This window comes from Phyllobates terribilis, unplaced genomic scaffold, assembly GCF_046119375.1.
Source record: "Phyllobates terribilis strain yellow unplaced genomic scaffold, ASM4611937v1 Scaffold_1__5_contigs__length_1240528914, whole genome shotgun sequence".
Classification (NCBI taxonomy): domain Eukaryota; kingdom Metazoa; phylum Chordata; class Amphibia; order Anura; family Dendrobatidae; genus Phyllobates; species Phyllobates terribilis.
This window is the reverse complement of record NW_027362761.1, coordinates 36,738,592-36,753,060: the sequence shown is the minus strand read 5'-3', so window position 1 is coordinate 36,753,060 and position 14,469 is coordinate 36,738,592.

Here is a 14,469-nt window from a genome sequence, read left to right as displayed (position 1 = left end):
CACCCAGAAATCTCCGTCCGGGAGAATGGTAACCTGCGGCTTCTTCTCCAAGCTCTTCTCCTCGTCCGAGCGCAACTACTCCATAGGAGACCGAGAACTGCTAGCCATCAAATTGGCGCTGGAGGAGTGGCGTTACCTGCTTGAGGGGGCTCTGCACCCGGTGGTCATCTACACTGACCACAAAAACCTGGCATATCTACAGAATGCCCAAAGACTCAATCTGCGTCAGGCCTGGTGGTCTTTGTTTTTCGCCCGCTTCAACTTTACCCTACATTACCGCCCTGCGGACAAGAACGTTAAAGCCGTCGCCTTGTCCAAATCCTTCCTGTCTTCCGATCAAGAGGAGGAGCCTATGCATATCATTGATCCCTCCAAAGTGATGAATGTAGCCCCCTTGGACCTCTCTCATCTCCCACCCGGTAAGACGTTTGTAGCGGTTCCGGATTGTAAGAAGGTTCTTCACTGGGGTCATTCATCTAAACTAGCCGGCCATGCTGGCCAGAAGAAGACCTTCCTGCTCATTACCCGGCATTACTGGTGGCCTACCCTGCGCAAGGATGTGGTAGACTTCGTCACGGCCTGTTAGTCCTGTGCCCGCAACAAGGTTCCCAGACATCTTCCAGCCGGCCGTCTCCTGCCTCTTCCCGTACCTGCGGCCCCATGGCAACACATTGCTATGGACTTTATTACAGATCTCCCTGTTTCTGCCGGTTGCACTGTCATTTGGGTGGTCGCCGACCGCTTTTCTAAAATGGCCCACTTCATCCCTCTGCCTGGTCTCCCATCTGCATCGGTGCTGTCTAAGGACTTCATCCATCACATCTTTCGTCTCCACGGCCTACCCCCTCCATATTGTGTCTGATCGCGGGGTCCAGTTTACTTTGCATTTCTGGAGAGCTACGTGTAAGCTGCTGGATGTCACCCTGGATTTCTCCTCTGCTTACCATCCGCAGTCCAATGGCCAAGTGGAACGTATCAAGCAGATCCTTACCGGCTACCTCCGGCACTTCTTCATCGCTCACCATACCGATTGGGTAGAGCTCCTACTATGGGCCGAGTTCTCCTATAACAACCATGAGAGCGAATCTTCTTCCAAGTCCCCGTTCTTTGTGGTCTACAGTCAACATTCCCCGGATTCCGTTTCCCGTCTCCGCTTCTGTGGACAACCCTGCTGCGGAGTCTCTGGTCAGCGAATTTTCCACCATTTGGGAGGACACTAGATCCGCACTTCTTCTATCCTCCGAGCGGATGAAGAAACATGCTGATAAGAGACGCCTGGACCCACCTCAATTCCATCCGGGAGACAAGTTTTGGCTCTCCTCCAAACATGTTCGTCTCAAAATACCCTCCTATAAGTTGGGTCCACGGTTCATCGATCCATTTGAAGTCCTCAAGCAAATCAGGTACCTCCCCAGCTCCGGTCTCCGCTGAGGACGTCTATGAGGTAGAGAACATTCTGGCCACCAAGGGTAAGAGGAAAAACCTTTTTTCTGGTGGATTGGAAGGGGTTTGGCCCAGAGGAGAGAACTTGGGAACCCAGGGAGAACATCCACACCCCACTTCTCCTTAAAAAATTTTTTTTACGGCCTAATAAAGAGCAGGCGTAAGGGGGGGGTACTGTAGTATCGGAGTCTCTGCCCCGAATGGCAGAGACACCGTCCCCCTTACCGCTGCGCTCCCGGCCCAGCGTCTTACGGCTCTCCTGCTGCTACTGCCGGTGTGCGCAGCTTACCGTGCACTGTGCTTAGGGCGCGCGTGCGCGCTCCCTCCCTCTTAAAGGGTCCGGAAGCACCGTCCTAAGGAGTCCCTGGCCAATAGCCGGAGGACCTCTCATATAAAAGGCACCTCCTCCAAAATGGAGGTGCCTGTGCAAGGTTGTAGCTTTGTGTCCTAAACTCTGCTTCAGCCCTCAGGTCCTGCTGCTAGTCTGACTACCCATCCAGTCCGCCAGCCTGACTACCAGTCCAGTCCGCCAGCCTGACTACCAGTCCAGTCCGCCAGCCCGACTACCAGTCCAGTCCGCAAGCCCGACTACCAGTCCAGTCCACCAGCCTGACTACCAGTTCTGTCCGCCAGCCTGACTACCTGTCTCCGCCAGCCAAGTGTACTCTACAGCCCGACGGTCTGCCTACGATCCAAACCCGCCAGTCTGTCTATCGGCCTGGCTTGCCTGCCTACCCGGAGAACATACCAGTTACCTGCCGTGCCTATCAGCCAACCTACCTGGAGGCTCCTACCAGTTACCTGCCGTGCCTACCCGGAGGCTCCTGCCAGTTACCCATGGGAGTCACCTGCTCTCATACAAGGACAGGCCCAGAGTAGCACCTGGTCCCTCTGCTCGGTCCTTCCCTGGTTCACAGAGTCGATTGAGCCGCCGTGTGACCTTGGTCAGTCCAAGTTGATACCTAGTTACGCCCCTCTGGTCCCTCCTTGCACCGCAGCACAGAGGTTCCACCACCCAGATCCGTAACATAGTCCAGGAAGTCCAAGAATGTGAACGTTTGGTGAAGGAACTCTCGCCCGTGGAATGGCGAGTTAAAGGAGAGCGGGAGTGTAAGTGAGAAGACCAGGGTGTAAGTACTTTCAAAACAAGGGATTCGGAACTGCCGGGGCAGGGGGAAGACAGACTGCGAGACAGGAGTCAGGTGACCGGGAAGCTGGGGGTGTGTCCAGAGAGAGAGCTGAGGAGTCAGGTGACCGGGAAGCCGAGCTCGTGTCTAGGAAGAGGGTGGAAAAGGAGTTTTTGTTGCAGGGGGAAGACAGACTGCGATACAGGAGTCAGGTGACCGGGAAGCTGGGGGTGTGTCCAGAGAGAGAGCTGAGGAGTCTGGTGACCGGGAAGCCGAGCTCGTGTCTAGGAAGAGGGTGGAAAAGGAGTTTTTGCGCAGCAAAAGCGGCAGTGTACAGTGGGAGTCAAGCCCGACTAGAGGGAGAAGGGACGCAGGATCCCTGGAGCAGAGCAAGTGAGGTGCACTGTTATGGACTATGGGCTCAGCGGGTCAAACCGGAGACCGCCCGCTGACCCCAGAAGAAGGAGCATTGTTTAGGCGGGGAAGCCGGAAGAAAGCAACACCGGTACCAGCAGGCAACTGCCTTGTGAGGAGCAAGAGTCAGCTAAGTGAAAAAACTGCCGATTACAACCGTCTCGACTCTGCTACATCTAGCCCAACTGTGAATTGTCAGTTATAGCATATTACCTGCTACTTCCTTATTGTCCCCATATTGCGCCTGTTACTCCCTGCGTGGAGATTGACCCTGTTACAGTAAATCCCCCTTGTTTATTAACCCTGTACTGGCTGCTCTGTGTTTCTGTGTCACTGCATCTAAAGTACCTGTGTTACAGCCGGCCGTCCCAAAGAAGGTAAGTAGTATGAATCAAAAGAGCGACACTTAGGCATATATATAATTATCATTTTACCCATAAACAAAATGAGACAACCAAGATAAGTAAGGACATAGGAAATACATGAAGACCACATATTCTTAGAAAATTCTGATGAATACAGAGGCGGCTTTATAGATTGGTCTCAATATACATCCAAAAAAGAATCTAATGTGGATTATAGACCTATAAAGTCAACCCAATTCTAGTATAGTGTAATAATATCCACCCGCATAATATCTATTGTGAAGCATAATGCAACTTGTTTCATAAAGAGAAAAGTCCCAGTGGACCAATTATAGAAAATGTTAAAATAGGCCTTTTCTCTAGATCAAATATTTCTCTTTCCCAAGATCAGGAGGTCATAGCACTCCTCCATAAAATGGAGTAAGTTCAGCCCATATTCAGTATAACTATCATATAACACTTAGTCCAAAAAGAAGAAACCGCGACATCCCTCTGGCTCCCCCGTAGCAAGTACAATCCCTCTGGGAGACGAAACAAGTTATATTATTATAAGATCAAAAATCCATTGTTCAAAATTACAGGCTCAAATGTCCACCCCTATAACTTATTCCATAAGTCCTTATCGTCAGTTCTTCATAAATTCTCCACAGATCATAATGCGATTCCTGAATGGACATTGACAGTTCATCATACGGATGTATTGTATTGATTATAAAATTCCATAGGCATCCATGAAGTCCCATAGCCGTTATACCTAGTTGAGTAGATTGGCTTCAAAAATCCAGCTACATGTATCGTCCTAATAGATCCATCTTCTTGACTATAGTGTCCCATTTAGTCCATATACTGCAAAGAAGATTTGAAGGACGTCACTCATATGATATTGTACCATACGTTCCATGAGATCATCCCAGAAAACCTGTCTATAAAAGTTCCTCATTTAGACCTTTAGGTGCTACAGCAACAAGATCAAAAATCCATTTAGATTCCATTTGTAACAATTTTCTTTGGCAATTTCCGCCCCTAAAGTTTCAACATGCCTATCCAACCCAATCACTCTCATGTTGTTGGGCTTACCTCGACATTGGAGGAAGTGTGCTGCAACCGATGTTAATGTCCTGCCTTTCATCATATCCGTGTGAGCCAAATTGATCGTCGATACATGCTTTTGGATGTGTTTTCTCAATTCCTGTGACGTCTGTCCAATGTACAGTACATCTTGCATAAGATCATAAGATGGCATAGATGGTGTTAGCCGTCTTACAATTAATGTATGTTTTCAAAGGAAATCGCCTTGCTGGTGTCATAAATTGGCAGATATTACAGTCACCCAATGCAAAAGATCCTTTCAAGGAGATGCCATGATTTAACCTCTTGGTAGGCCTCTGGAAGTGACTTTTTGTTAGATGGTCTCCCAAATTCAGTTCTCTTCTAGCTGTAAGGAGACAATCGCCAATTAACTGTTTAGTTTGTGAATCGACCCGTAGTATACCCCGATGTCTCTGAAGAATACCCCCCACCTCCGACCACTGATTGTTATATTGTGTAATAAGTTGAAGATGGCCATCTTCCATCCGCTCTCTTGAGGCCAACAAAGAATTTTGGGACTGCAATTTAGCCCGTCGAAAGGCCGTCAATATAACTCTTTTTGGGTAACCACGCTGTTTAAAACGATCCGTCAGGTCCCGTGCCTGTTCTGAATAGTCCACATCAAGTGTGCAATTTCTCCTTGTATGATAAAATTGGCCCATTGGTACACCCCTCCTAGTATGAGAGGGATGAAAACTAGATTAGTGTAATACACTATTGGTCGCAGTGGGTTTACGGAGCAACTTGATGCATACCTGATGGTCATGGATATACACCTCCAAATCCAAAAAAGGGATGGTCATATCAGAAGAATTACACGTCAGGAAGCTGTTACATGCATTCTGATTCAAGGCAGCGATGAAGTCCAGACATTCTTGCTGTGCACCTGTCCAGATAAAAACATGTCATCAATGAATCTGTGCCAGTGGTTCATGTGTTGTCCATATGCTGGTAAGGAATAGACATAATTGGCTTTCCACCAACCTAAGAAAAGGTTGGCGTAAACCGGTGCACAACGTTCACCCATTGCCACACCCGACACCTGACGACGAAATGTTCTATCGAACACAATGTAATTATGACGCAGTATGAAGTCAAGAAGATCAATCAAAAATGAGTCATGCATTCTATCAGAGTTCTCCTGCAAGTCCAGAAAGTATGTCACAGCTTCCATACCATCCTTATTCGCTATACTAGAATACTGCACATCACATGTTACAAGGAGGGAGCCAGGAGGAAATGCTGTATCTTGCATAAGTTGTAAAAAGTGAGTAGTGTCCTTCACATACGATAGTAATGACTTCACCATTGGTTGCAAAAAAAAGTCCACATATGTACTGGCCTTCTCGCATAGGCTCCCTATGCTTGAGATGATTGGCCAACCCGGAGGTTTGGTAGCATCCTTATGCACCTTGGGTAGCATATAATATGTCACAATCACTGGATGTTCTACCTAAAGAAACTTTCTCTCTTTAGCCGTTATAATACCATGTTGACAAGCACTGTCCAGAAGATTGTAATATCTGGCCGAGAAAGTATCGGTAGGGTCCGATAGTAACTTGCTATAAAATCGAGTATTATATACTGTAGTTGTCTGTGCGCCTCCTCAAGGTACTCGGGAGGTCAAAATCATTAAAAAATGGCTCATTTCATAACTGAACCTGTCAACTTTTGAAAATATGTAAAACAGTGAAACAGTCATTAAAACCCAGCTGATTTTTCATCGTGCAGGACTCCATAATGGAGACAGTGACTGTAAGAATCACAATACTACTGACTCAAACATTAACTTATACAATTGGAATAGACTGACGAAAAAAACCCGCTATTATTATTATTTATTTATATAGCACCATTGATTCCATGGTGTTGTACATGGGAAGGGGTTACATACAAAATACAGATATGACTTACAGTAAACAAACTAACAATGATAGAGAGGTACAGAGAGAAGAGGACCCTGCCCTTACAAGCTTACATTCTACAGGATGATGGGGAAGGAGACAGTACGTTGGGGGGTTGCAGTAGCTCCGGTGGTGTTGAGGTGGCAGCGTGGTCATTGCAGGTTGTAAGCTTTCTTGAAAAGCTGGGTTTTCAGGTTCCATCTGAAGGATCCGAATGTGGTGGCTAATCCGACATGTTGGGGCACATAATTCCAGAGGATGGGGGATATTCGGGAGAAGTCTTGGAGGCGAATGGGTGAGGAACGAATAAGTGTGGAGGAGAGAAGAAGGTCTTGGGAGGCCCAGAGATTATGTGAGGAAAGATATCGGGATATTAGTTCTGAGATGTGCAGAGGAGAAAGGTTATGGATGGCTTTGTAGGTCAATCTTAGTAGTTTGAACTGGATACGCTGGGGAATTGGGAGCCAATGAAGGGATTTGCAAAGGGTAGAAGCAGAGGAGTAGCGAGGAGACAGATGAACAGTCGGGCAACAGAGTTAAGGATGGAATGGAGAGGTATGAGAGTGTTAGCAGGTAGGCCACAGTGCAGGATGTTGCAGTAGTCGAGGCAGGAGATTATGAGGGCATGCACAAGCATTTTAGTAGATTGAGGGTTTAGGACAGGACGAATTTTGAAAATATTTTTGAGCTGGAGGTGGCGAGAACTTGGATGTGCGGTTTGAAGGATAGGGCAGGGTGAAGGGTTACTCCGAGGCAGCGGATTTCCGGGACAGGGGACAGTATGATGTCGTTTATTGTTATAGATAGATCAGGCGGGGAAGATATGTAAGATGGTGGAAAAATTAATGAGTTCAGATTTGTCCACATTAAGCTTGAGGAAGTGAAAGGAGAGGAAGGAGGGTATGGCTGATAGACACTCCGGGATTCTGGACAGCAGAGAGGTGACGTCTGGGCCAGAGAGGTAGATGTAAGTGTTGTCAGCGTACAGATGGTACTGGAAGCCATGGGACTTTATGAGTTGTCCCAGGCCAAGGGTATAGATGGAGAAGAGTAGGGGTCCTAGGGTGGAGCCTTGAGGGACTCCCACAGAGAGAGGGCAGGGTGAGGAGGTAGTGTGGGAGTGGGAGACGCTAAATGTGCAGTTAGAAAGGTATGAGTAGATCCAGGATAGGGCATCACATTAATAAAATGCAATGCAGTGGTGAGCCCTGATGTGAATGCAATTAAATATCACTACAAAAATTATAAAAGTTATACAAAAATGGGCCGATCGGTGTGCTTAGCGTGTCGATACAGTTAAATTCCGTGGTTGAGCAGGCTGGGTCTCCCTGCACTACTGCTCTACATTCTGCAGTACACAAGTCAATTTAGGCCTGCAGTCAGGCCCGGCACCAGCACCCGGCTCACCCGGGCAAGTGCCGGGGCCCTGAGCAGGCGGGGGGGGCCCACTCGCCGTCGGGCACCCCGCCACGCTATGGTACCTGTGAGCGGAGGACAGCGGTACCAGCACCCGTCCCCCTCCTACTCAGGGCCCCGGTAGCCGGAACAATACTTACCCCTCCCCGTGCCTCCTCAGCAGGTCCTGCATCTTCCATGGCTGCTGCACTGTGACGTCTTTCCACCGCGCCCTCTGCTGAGCCGTCACAGGCAACGCAGAGCAGGAAGACGTCGGCGACACTCGATTCCAGAGATGAGCAGCGGCAGCAGGTAAGAAGTGAGGTGAGTATTTGATTTTTTTTTTTAATGTATGGAGGCAAGGGGCATTATAAGGGAGGGGGGGTGACATCCTGCATGGGGCATTATAAGGGGAGGTGACATTCTGCATGGGGCATTATAAGGGGGGGAAGTGACATCCTGCATGGGGCATTATAAGGGGGGGTGACATCCTGCATGGGGCATTATATGGGGGGGAAGTGACATTCTGCATGGGGCATTATAAGGGGGTAGGGGTGACATCCTGCATGGAGCAATATAAGGGAGGGTGACATCCTGCATGGGGCATTATAAGAGGGGGTGACATCCTGCATGGGGCATTATATGGGGGGAACAGCCTGCATGGGGCATTATGTGGGGGGAGGTGACATCCTGCATGGGGCATTATGTGGGGGGGGGGTGACATCCTGCATGGGGCATTATAAGGGGGTGGGGGTGACATCCTGCATGGGACATTATAAGGGGAGGTGACATCCTGCATGGGGCATTATATGGGGGGAACAGCCTGCATGGGTCATTATGTGGGGGGAACAGTCTGCATGGGGCATTATGTGGGGGGAAGAGCCTGCATGGGGCATTATGTGAGGGGAACAGCCTGAATGGGGCATAATGTGGGGGGGAACAGTTAGCATGGGGCATTATGTGGGGGCACAGCCTGCATGGAGCGTTATATGGGGGCCAGAATTCTGTATGGAGCGTTATATGGGGGCCAGTATCCTGTATGGAGCGTTATATGGGGGGCAGTATCCTGTACAGAGCATTATATGGGGGCCAGTATCCTGTACAGAGCATTATATGGGGGCCAGTATCCTGTATGGAGCATTTTATGGGGGCCAGTATTCTGTATGGAGCGATTCGCCGGTTTCTGAGCTATTGTGGAATTTACAATAGATATCGCTCATGTAATGTAAGAAGTGAAATCTTTGGCCTTGTACTATACCTATATTTCTCTGCGGTATCTGTGCATCATGAATCGTGGTATGTGTTAAAGGGACCCACAGAGACCCTTTTGCCCGGGGCCCACAAAAACCTGAAGCCGGCCCTGCCTGCAGTCTACAGAAAAGCAGGGAGACACACGGATGAGGTGGGGGCGGAGTTGTATCACCGTATTGGTCTGCCTACGCCTTGGTCCTGTCTGGTGGCGGACTCTTCAGGATCCATGGTTAGGTGAGTATAAGATATTTTTGCTCTTGAAGGGGACTACAGGGGGCCATCCATACATTGTGGAGGGAATACTGGGGGCCATCATACAGTGTAGGGGGCTACTGTATGGCCCATCATGGTGTGTATAAGAAACTGTAGTCCCAACATGCTGTGTATATGGGAGCTGTGGGAGACATCATGCTGTGTATATGGAGCTGTGGATCCATCATGCTGTGTATGTGGGGGCTTCATGCTGTGTAGAGGACAACTATATATGGAAGGACTTTATTAAATGTTAAGTGGACACTAAAGAAGCATAATTGTTATAGGGCACTCAGGGTATTGTGTCTGTAAAATGGGCACACTGGGGGCATTATAACTTTCTAGAGGGCAAAATGTGGGCACTGTTGCCTAAGGCATTTGCACCGGGCATTAATATGTTCAAGTGCACAATTTTATCATATGTAGGGCAAAATAGAGGCATTTTATATAGTAAGAGGCACAATGATGGGCATTATTATGGGGGGTACTAAGAGAATCTGCAATAGGGACACATACGGCAGCAGCTGCTCAGCATCGGGGTGACAGTAGGATGGTGAGTTTGTGCAGGTTGCAAATAGATGGGGACAGGGTTGGAAATGTGTAATTGTTGTAATCTCTGCAGACAAGTCATCTTTGCTGGAGAAGCCATGATATCGGCTTGGACCAGATGGAATAGATTAGAAAAGTGAACGATTCCATCAGAAAGAACGTCACCTGTAAGTTACCATCTATAACTGCACTGTAATCTTTTACAGACATGGTTGAAAGTGTTGGCACCTTTGAAATTGTTCCAGAAAATGAAGTATTTCTTCCAGAAAATGATTTCAATTAGACATGTTTTGTTTTCCACATGTTTAATTCCTTTGTGGGTATTGAAACAACAAAAGCAGAGAAAAAAAGGCAAATTGGATATCATTTCACACAAAACCCCCAAAAATGGGCCAGACAAAATTGTCAACTTAATATTTGCCTGCACACCTTTTGGAATAAATAACTGCAGTCAATCGCTTCCTATAACCTTCAACAAGCTTCTTATACCTGTCAACTGGAATTTTGGACCACTCTTCTTTTGCAAACTGCTCCAGGTCTCTCATATTTGAAGGTTGCCTTCTCCCAACAGCAATTTTAAGATCTCTCAATGGGTGTTCAAAGGGATTTAGATCGGGACTCATTACTGGCCACTTCAGAACTCTCCAGTGCTTTGTTTCTATCCATTTCTGGGTGCTTCTCTAAGTATCTTTGGGGTTATTGTCCTGCTGGAAGACCTATGACCTAGGACGCAAACCCAGCTTTCTGACACTGGGCACTACATTGGGACTCAAAAATCCTTTGGTGATCTTCAGATTTCATGATGCCTTGCACGCAGTCAAGGTACCCAGTGCCAGAGGCAGCAAAACAATCCCAAAACATCTTTGAATTACCACCATATTTGATTATACCGTGTTATTTTTTTGTGGGCCTCATTCCATTTTTGGTAAACAGTAGAATGATGTGCTTTACCAAAAAGCTCTATCTTGGTCTCATCTGTCTACAAGAAGATTTCCCAGAAGGATATTGGCTCACTCACGTATATTTTGGCAAACTGCAGTCTAGCTTTTTTACGTCTCTGTGCCCACAGTGGGGTCTTCCAAGGTCTCCTGCCATAGAGTTTCATTTCATTCAAATGTAGACGTATAGTTTGTGCTGACACTGATGCACCCTGAGCCTGAAGGACAGCTTGTATTTCTTTGGAACTTGATTGGGGTTGCTTATTCACCATCTGGACTATCCTGCGTTGCAACCTTTCATCGATTTTTCTCTTCCATCCACGTCCAGGGAGATTAGCTACAGTGCCATGAGTTGTAAACTTGATTATGTTGTACACCGTGGAGAAAGGAACATCAAGATCTCTTGAGATGAACTTGTAAGCTTGAGATTGTTGATATGTTTGAACCATTTTGTTGCTCAATTCCTCAGACAGTTCTCTTCTCCTCTTTCTGTTCTCTATGCTTAGCGTGGCACACACAGACACACAATGGAAACATTTAGTCAACTTCTCCCCTTTTTATCTCGTTTCAGGTGTGATTTTCATTTTGCCCACACCTGTTACTTGCCATAGGTCAGTTTGAATGAACATCACATGCTTGAAACTAAGTTGTTTACCCATGTTTTTGTAAAAGGTGCCAACATTGTCTGGCCCATTTTTGAGGTTTTTATGTCCAATTTGCCTTTTTTCAGTTTTTTTTTTGTGTTCTTCCAATACACAAAAAGGAAATAAACATGTGTATAACAAAACATGTGTAATTGCAACAATTTTCTGGGAGAAATACTTCATTTTCTGGAACAATTTCAAGGGTGCCAACACTTTCAGCCATGACTTTATATGTTCTGTAGCACTGGTATTTACCACAATATGGTCACTATATGATGGTAATATTGGTGTCAATCTTTGTACAGAGATTTTCAGTAAAAGCATAGTCATCTGCTGGGGTTCCCCCAGGGCCGGCTCCAAGTTTTTCTGGGCCCCGGGCGAAAGAGTCTCAGTGGGCCCCTTTAACACATACCACGATTCATGATGCACAGATACCGCAGAGAAATATAGGTATAGTACAAGGCCAAAGATTTCACTTCTTACATTACATGACCGATATCTATTGTAAATACTACAACATCTCAGAAACAGGCGAATCGCTCCACACAGTATACTGGCCCCCATAAAATGCTCCATACAGAATACTGGCCCCCATATAACGCTCCATATGGAATACTGGCCCCCATATAATGCTTCATACAGAATACTGGCCCCCATATAACACTCCATACAGAATACCAGCCCCCATAAAACGCTCCGTACAGGATACTTGCCACCATTTAACACTCCGTACTGGATACTGGTCCCCTTATAACGCTCCACACAGGATACTGGCCCCCACATAATGCTCCATGCAGGCTGTTCCCCCCACATAATGCCCCATGCAGGCTGTTCCCCCCCTATAATGCCCCAAGCAGGCTGTTCCCCCCTTTATAATGCCCCATGAAGGATGTCACCCCCCCCATATAATGCCCCATGCAGGATGTCACCCCCCATATAATGCCCCATGCAGGATGTCACTTCTCCCCCCCATATAATGCCCCATGCAGGATGTCCCTCCCCCGCCCATATAATGCCCCATGCAGGATGTTACTCCCCACCCATATAATGCCCCATGCAGGATATCACTTCTCCCCCCCATATAATGCCCCATGCAGGATGTCACCTCCATATAATGCCCCATGCAGGATGTCACTTCTCCCCCCATATAATGCCCTATGCAGGATGCCCCTTTCCCCTCCATATAATGCCCCATGCAGGATGTCACCCCTCATATAATGCCCCATGCAGGATGTCACTTCTCCCCCCCATATAATGCCCCATGCAGGATGTCCCTTCCCCCCCCCATATAATGCCCCATGCAGGATGTCACTTGTTCCCCCCCATATAATGCCCCATGCAGGATGTCCCTTTCCCCCCCAAATAATGCCCCATGCAGGATGTCACTTGTTCCCCCCCATATAATGCCCCATGCAGGATGTCACCCCCCCTCTTTATAATGCCCCATGCAGGATGTCACCCCCCTCTTTATAATGCCCCATGCAGGATGTCACCCCCCCTCTTTATAATGCCCCATACAGGATGTCATCCCCCCATATAATGTCCCATGCAGGATGTCACCCCCCCCCTCTTTATAATGCCCCATACAGGGAAGTGGAGTGTGTCAACCAGGTTCTGGGCAACTACCTGTAACACTTCGTCAATGCCCACCACAATGATTGGGTGAAGTTACTTCCCTGGGCTGAGTTCTCGTATAACAATCACGTTGGTGAAGCCTCGGGAGAGTCTCCTTTCTACAATGTTTTCAGTCGGCAACCCAAGGTTCCTCTGCCGGTGATGGTTCCTTCTGATGTTCCTGCAGCAGATGTTCTCTCCAAGGATTTTGTAAAGTTGTGGGAGGACACCAAAGCCGCTCTAGAAGCGTCCTCCACCCGTATGAAGAGACATGCGGACAAAAAGCACCAGGATTCTCTTTGCTTCCACCCTGGCGACAAGGTAAGGCTCTCGACCAGGTACATGTTGCTGAAGGTTCCCTCTTACAAGTTGGGTCCTCGTTTTACCGGTCTTCTTGAAGTGTTGAAGCAGATCAACGAGGTCTCCTATAAACTGAAGTTGCGGATTCCGAATACCTTCTACGTATCTCTGCTGAAGCCGGTCATCCTGAGTAGTGTTGAGCCACCCCAGTAGTGTTCGAGTTGGGTTCGAACACCCGTATGTTCGCCGAACTGTTCGTCGAACACCTTCGAACACCGTTAAAACCAATGACAGGCAAACAAAAACACATAGAAACACATAGAAAACACATAGAAAACACTTCAAAGGAGTCCAAAAGCTGACAAATTGCTCAGAAGACACAACTAACACATGGAAAAGTGACAAGTACATATAGTCATGCGAAAAGAAAAGAGGTGGAGGAGTAAAAGGAGGGGGAGACACAGATATAGGCATGTCATGCCCTTCTAAAATCAAGAAAGGCTGGAGTAAAAATCTAAAATCAGCCTACCAACACCCAGACGTCGTGACAAGAAAATGAAAAAAATAAATATCTTTAGGTAGAATGGCGGTTCCATTCAGAACACTTTCCTTACAAGACGTAGTGGTATCCCCGTTGTGAGTTGTGCCAAAAACAGAACCCAATACATTCGGACTAATTCACCATTTGTCATATCCAAGGGGCAGGTCCGTAAACGACAACATCGAAGCGGAACCAAGTACAGTAGTATATACTGTACATCCTTTGACAAGGCAATCAGGCGGATCAAGAAGATGGGAAGGGTCACCCTAATGGCCAAAACAGACATTGATGCGGCGTTCCGGTTACTTACTACCTGTGCCTCCGAATAGTGTCCACCTATTGGGCTGCTTCTGGGAAGGAGCATACTATATAGATCGCTGTTTGCCCATGGGGTGCTCCAGATCCTGCTCACTATTTGAGGCGTTTACTTGCTTCCTCGAATGGGTTGTAATGGACGTTTCTAAGGGGGCACATATTATCCATTACCTCGACAACTTCTTATGCCTGGGCCCAAAAGATTCGCCACAGTGTGAATACACGCGGTAGTCCACCTGTGAGAAGGAGAGAGCTGGAGGGAGAGCGGACACTACAGAGCCGAGGGGTTAGAAGGAGAACGGAAGAAGGAAAGAGGGCGAGGAAGGTA